Source organism: Spinacia oleracea, chromosome 3 (genome assembly GCF_020520425.1).
Source record: "Spinacia oleracea cultivar Varoflay chromosome 3, BTI_SOV_V1, whole genome shotgun sequence".
In the NCBI taxonomy this organism is placed as follows: Eukaryota; Viridiplantae; Streptophyta; class Magnoliopsida; order Caryophyllales; family Amaranthaceae; genus Spinacia; species Spinacia oleracea.
The window spans coordinates 74,063,472-74,070,785 of NC_079489.1; positions in this window are offsets into that span (position 1 = coordinate 74,063,472).

The window sequence follows — 7,314 nt, forward strand, 5'->3', positions numbered from 1 at the left end:
CATGGTAATGGCCGGTTTCCATGTCTAAGGTGATAGGGATGAGTGACTTCACGTTGGTGACAGTCAAGGCAGAATGAAATTGTTTTTCAGCCATTTAAGGGAAGAAGAAGGGAGACGACGGCTAGGTTTAGAGGGGAGGAAAGAAACCTATGCGACTGATACCATGTAAGATGATTGAATTGTGTATCTTTGATTGATAATAGCAAGTCAAATATATACAACTGATTTGTGCAACAGCTAGCATTAGACTAGCCTTGATTCTAGGAATTCGTTAGCTATACAATAGGAAAGCTATGTAATTGCTGTTAATAAAAGATTACTTTGTTACCACCATCCAGCAAAAGGATGTCTTTCCCTCATTCTCTAATGTATGCTCTTGCTTGAAGCTCGAAGAATCTGCTGCAAAGGAACGAGCTCGTGACTCGGGCTCAGCCGCACTACTTGTTGATGATGATGCCCCTCCATCGCCACCACCACACAATCCCGGAGGAGGTAATCATATTTCCCATAATCGTAATTATAATCGTGATAACAATAATCGTGGCAGGAATTATAACAAAAATCGTGGCAAGGGAAACAACAACAAAAATCGCGGCAACAATGGCCGCGGAGGTGGCGGCGCCGGCAACTCCAACCACCAGCTGGCGACCGGCCAGCCATCTACGGGTGGCTACTACTGGCCTACCTGGCCCCAGCAGCAGTGGGCCGTCCCACCGTGCCCGTATCACACAGTTTCGTGGCAGCCCCGTCCTCCACCATCAAGGCCCAATAGCAATGGAGTACTTGGTCCAGGCCCACGTACAAATCAGCAGCAGTCTTATTCCATGCATGGCCCAACCTACAATGGCTATGCACCCACAGACGTGGAATCTGCCATGCATACCCTATCCATGCATCCGCCCGATGATAACTGGTACATGGACACCGGGGCTACTTCTCACATGACTGCCAACACAGGTACGCTCACGTCTTATTTTAATTTGAGCAAAAATAATGGCATTGTTGTTGGTAATGGTAGCACTATTCCAATTCGTGGCTATGGACATACTTCCCTAACCTCCCCTAATCCCCCGTTACAACTCAAAAATGTCTTACATGCTCCTAAACTCATCAAAAACCTTATTTCCGTACGTAAATTTACTAATGATAATAATGTTTCTGTTGAGTTTGATCCTTTTGGGTTTTCTGTGAAGGACCTCCAGACGGGGAGCCGATTAATGAGATGTGATAGCACCGGGGAGCTATACCCAATCACCGCCACAAAAAGGACCACACCACCTTCAACCTTAATTGCCGCCTCACTTAGCTTATGGCATTCCCGCCTCGGGCATCCGGGAAATGCTATCCTTAGTTCTCTTCGTAGTAATGCTTTAATTGAATGTAATAAAGCCCGAACTTCTTTTTGTACCTCTTGTCCTTTAGGGAAGCACATTAAAATGCCATTTCATGATTCAATGTCTGTTACTTCCATGCCATTTGATATAATTCACAGTGACTTAATTTGAGTTCTAATGGGCATCGCTATTATGTATTTTTCATTGATGATTATAGTAATTTCTTGTGGATTTTTCCTATCTCCAAAAAGTCACAAGTATACTCTATTTTCCTCTCCTTTAAAGCCTTAATACGAACTCAATTCGAATGGGACATTAAAAATATTCAATGTGATCATGGGCGGGGATTTAACAATGGGCAATTTCATACTTTTTGCACAGAAAATGGTTTAAATTTTCGTTTTTCATGTCCATATACCTCCCCTCAAAATGGTAAAGCGGAAAGAAAAATTAAAACCATTAACAATATCGTGCGCACTCTCCTTGCACACTCTTCCACGCCCCCATCCTTTTGGCATCATGCTATTCAAATGGCCACATATCTTCACAATGTACTCCCTACGAAAATACTAAGGTACAACTCTCCTACCCAAGTCCTATATCACCGTACCCCATCCTACTCACATCTCCGGGTTTTTGGGTGTCTTTGTTATCCTCTATTCCCATCCACAACCATTAATAAGTTACAAGCAAGGTCTACACCATGTGTTTTCTTGGGGTACCCGACAAACCATAGAGGATACAAATGTTATGATTTATCTAACAATAAAATCATACTTTCGAGGCACGTAATTTTTGATGAAAACCAATTTCCGTTCCAAAAATTACACACTGAGCAACCCACTTCCTACAATTTCCTGGACCATGGGGTAACTCCTTACACCTTGCACTTCATAACAAAGCCCAATCCAACCCCTCAACCAAGGGCCCAGCCGACAGAACATGAGGTCCACCAACCTCACGTGCCAGCTACTGCATTCCCTAATCCCACTTGCTCCAACTCACAACCAACAGGCCCACTACCTTCCTCTTTGCCAACTGGCCCACTTGGACCATAAATTTCAGCAAGCTCTCCCATTAATGCTACTGGCCCAACGTCCAACAACCAAAACCCAATGCCTTTGCCAAATCCCCAGCCACCAAACCGTATGTCCACCCCCAGCCAACACGGAATATACAAACCAAAAAGGTTATTTAATTTAAGCACTTCAACCACCACTCCAATTTCGCCAATCCCGCGAAATCCGATAAGTTCTTTAAATGACCCGAATTGGAAAGCTTCCATGGTAGATGAATATGATGCTCTAATTAAAAATAAGACGTGGGAGTTGGTGCCCCGTCCTATGAATGTAAATCTTATTCGTTCTATGTGTATTTTTCGACATAAAAAGAAATCTGACGGTTCTTTTGAGAGGCACAAAGCCCGTCTTGTAGGTGATGGCAGGTCTCAACAGGTTGGAGTTGATTGTGACGAAACTTTTAGCTCGGTTGTTAAGTCGGCCACTATTCGCACTATATTAAGCATTGCACTTGCTCATTCTTGGCCCATTCATCAGTTGGATGTCAAAAATGCTTTTCTACATGGTAATCTTAATGAGACCGTTTATATGCATCAACCAGTTGGATTCAAGGATCCAAGGTACCCTGATCATGTTTTTTTATTGAAGAAATCATTGTACGGCCTTAAGCAGGCCCCTCGTGCTTGGTACCAACGATTTGCAGACTATGTTTTCACGATGGGTTTCTCGCATAGTCGATCAGATCATTCTCTCCTTATTTATTGTCGCGGTTCTGACATTGCTTATATACTGCTATATGTTGATGACATTATTCTCACAGCTTCTACAGATGCTCTCAGAAAATCCATTATGTCATTACTAGGTGCTGAATTTGCTATGAAGGATTTGGGCCCCTTAAGCTATTTTTTGGGTATTGTTGTTACCCGCACCTCACAGGGCATGTTTCTCTCTCAGAAGAATTATGCTGCAGATATTCATTGACCGTGCAGGCATGTCTACCTGCAAACCGAGTCAGACACCAGTCGACACCAAAGCTAAGCTTGACGCCACTGCCGGACCCACTTGTGATGACCCAACTCAAAATCGCAAGTTAGCCGGTGCGTTGTAGTATCTCACTTTCACAAGACCAGACATTTCTTATGCCGTTCAACAGATATGCCTCCATATGCACGATCCAAGAGTTGAACATATGAATGCACTAAAACGCATTATATGGTACATTCAAGGTACAATTGAGTTTGGTCTCCATCTGTATAAATCCACTATTGCCTCTCTTACTTCGTATACAGATGCAGATTGGGGTGGGTGTCCCGACACTCGCCGCTCCACATCCGGTTACTTTTTTCTTGGAGATAATCTAATCTCATGGTCATCAAAACGACAACCTACCATGTCTAAGTCGAGTGCCGAAGCCGAATACCGGGGTGTGGCAAATGTCGTTTCGGAGTCTTGTTGGCTACGAAACCTTCTTTTGGAGCTCCGTTGTCCTATCCGAAAAGCCACTTTGGTCTATTGTGACAATGTTAGTGCCATATACTTATCAGGTAATCCAGTTCAACATCAACGCACTAAGCATATTGAGATGGACATTCATTTCGTACGTGAAAAAGTGGCCCATAGAGATGTACGTGTCCTTCACGTCCCGTCCCGTTACCAAATTGCAGATATATTTACTAAAGGTCTTTCGCGCGTACTATTTGATGATTTCCGGGACAGTCTAAGCGTACGACAACCTCCCGCTTTGACTGCGGGGGTGTGACAGACTATGAAATAGTCAAAGAGAATATTTAGCAATATCTTTTATTATTTGCAATGTAATCTTTTATTAACAGCAATTACGTAGCTTTCCTATTGTATAGCTAACGAATTTCTAGAATCAAGGCTAGTCTACAAATCAGTTGTATATATTTGACTTGCTATTATCAATCAAAGATACACAATTCAATCATCTTACAGATGACATCTTATGTAATCCATATTAATATTCAAATTATTTCTTGAACTTCGAGCTCGAACTGTCAAAACAAATGATTAACTTTAATCCATTTGAGCACGGTCATGCATTTTCAGTTCTTACTCTTCAAGAGGCCTAAGACACCATTCCTATTGACATAGGAGGACTTCTTCATTCTTGTATAGCTATAACTCCCACTAAATTTTTAGCAATCCCGAGCACTGCCTTTATAACCTCCTTTTACGGCAAGGCGTTTGACAATGTCAAAGACATACTAATCACTGAGTGTGAAAATACCATACTCTTGTCTGGGGAACCCACTAAAATAGTTTAACCACAAAATTTTGTAACACGTTTAAAGAATTTTTAGGTAGGTCAGTTTAACATATATTCATAATATATATCCATGTAAATGATTAGAAATCCTTATGTCCCTATAACCCATGAAATCAGGCGTTATCAAGGTTTGGCATGGCGGATTTGTTTTGACGAGAGTACTTTTGTATAAGATCAAAATTTTATATAACCCAAACAATTAAAATCAATATTTTAATTTTACATATTAATTCATATATAATTTTCTGTCGTAATTGAATTAAATTAATCAAGAATATGCATCAAAATTAAAACTTTGATCATGATCAAAATTAACGTATGCAAGGAGCTAACTGATACCACTGTAGGATTACATGCAATAGCGGAATTGCAGAAAATACTTTTCTCACATCTAACAGGATCGCAAGCATACATTAACATGAATCATAATATAGGAGTTAAATATACCTTTGATTCGTGATTCCCGAGTATACGAACAAGGAACAATTCGGAGACAGAATCCCAAGCGTGATTCCTCTACTTAGTCCACACGAGCACGGATCAAGATCTCCTTGCGTCGTTTGCTAGAACGGATGGAGAAGATGGAAATCTCTCTCACACTTTCACAAGGAAGGGACGGATTTGGAGTATTGAATAAGGTTAATGATTTATTCAACTTGTGTTTAATCATATGGTCATCACGTCTATTTATAACGTTTATAATAGCTTGGTAACCAATCCTAGTAGAACTAGAAAACCTAGTAATCATAGTTGTTATAACGGATGCAAAGAGAGAATAAATAACGTAATAAAAAACGTAGAGAATTTAACGTGGTTCACCAACAATGTGTTAGCTACGTCCACAGGCAGAAGGGAGGAAAGTTTTATTGATCTTGAAGATTACATATTACAGAATACTACTAGGTTATGACCTAAAGAATTTATATAGTAATATATAGACAGATGCGGAAAAGCCCAGAAAATAGGCCCAAAACAGATAACCCTAGTCCAGAATAACAGACAGATGCGAGATCCCCGTGCTGGGGCGTTGCAGTAAGGGGCTTAACCGATTCAAGGCATTATCTAACAAATCTCTACCTTGACTTGAATCCTCTCACAAATAACGGATCTACCAGTTGCACCATTATAATGCCAGATGTACCAGAAACTCCTCTGCCTCAGATTTTGCCCTCAAAAAGGCAATCAACAACTCCTAACATTTAGCAAGTTCAAACAGTGTTGAAACTTGCTATGTGGAACCGGCTTGGTGAACATATCGGCTGAGTTATCAGCAGTACCCACTTTGTTCACCTTAATTCTCTTCTCACTTCTTAGAAAATGATACCTTACATCAATGTGCTTATTCCTTTCATGATATACTTGATCCTTAGCTAAACAGATTGCACTGAGACTGTCACAGTACACTATAGCTTGATCATGATATAGACCCAAATCATTGACCAACCCTTTCAACCATATTTCCTCTTTTGTTGCTTCTGTCAATGCCATGTACTCTGCTTCTGTAGTAGACAAAGTCACCGTAGGTTGCAAAGTAGCTTTGTAGGGGAATACAGTAAAACATAATAACATGTGCGGAAACAATCCCCAAAGCCAGGAAATATGTATAAAGCACAGATTAAGCAAACTTACATTCGAAGCGTATTTCCCAAGTAATCTGTCAACGAACACGAACTTAGAACTCCACTTGTCGTTCCTCTACTTAGTTCACCGACACGATCAGATCCGTCTTGATAACCATAGCTTCGACAATCAATCAAGAGTTTTGCTTTTTGGGAAGAACAATTTTCTCAGAGAGAGGAAAACTGAAGAACTTAATTCTAAATTAGGTTTAGGGTTTTGAAAAAAACTTGTGTGTTCTGAATTGTGTGGAATAATACAATAACCTAATTGTATTAATGATGTAACCGGCCAAGACTAATAATCCTTGACCGGCCACACACATAAGCACAAGGACCACAGCCCACCGCCCAGCAACACACGCTGCAGGCCGAAGCCCACAATGCGCGCGTCGAGCAGCTGGTCCATGGGCCTGCTCGCTCGTCGCTGCTCGTTGCTTGCGCTCCTGTTGCGTGCTCGCGCCCCACACGCGGGCTGGCTGCTCGCAAGCTTGCTGGCTCGTTGGGCCTTGCACGCTTGCGTGCTTGGCTCGACGGGCCGGCAACTCCGATGCCCTTCTTATTCGCGATTAATATCTTTCCGATATTATTTATCATTTCGTATACGACGAATCACCGTCGTACGATACGATTTATTCGTTTCGCCAAGCTTACAAATATTCACGATACGATATACGATTCCGATGCTAGGTCGTATCGTATAATACGTTTTCCAAAACTAATTCCAGAAAAGCTATTAAATGAATTTCCGATTCATTTAATCCTGTGATCTGTTACGTGCCATTGGTGTGACCTTGTAGGTTCAGTCAAGAGTAAGTTGTGAGCTTAATATTCATTATAACTCACTGTTCGGAAGCATTGCTCCAGCTAGCTGTTCCGATCACTTGATCTCACTGAATTAATTGTTCGCAATTAATCTAAACCTTGGTATTAGACTAAATGCACCTTGGTTGAAGGACATATTTCTTTCAGTCTCCCACTTGTCATTCAGACAAGTGTGCATTCACATTCCTTTGTCACTTAGTGTTACTTACTTAACAAAAGGTAAGATCCAA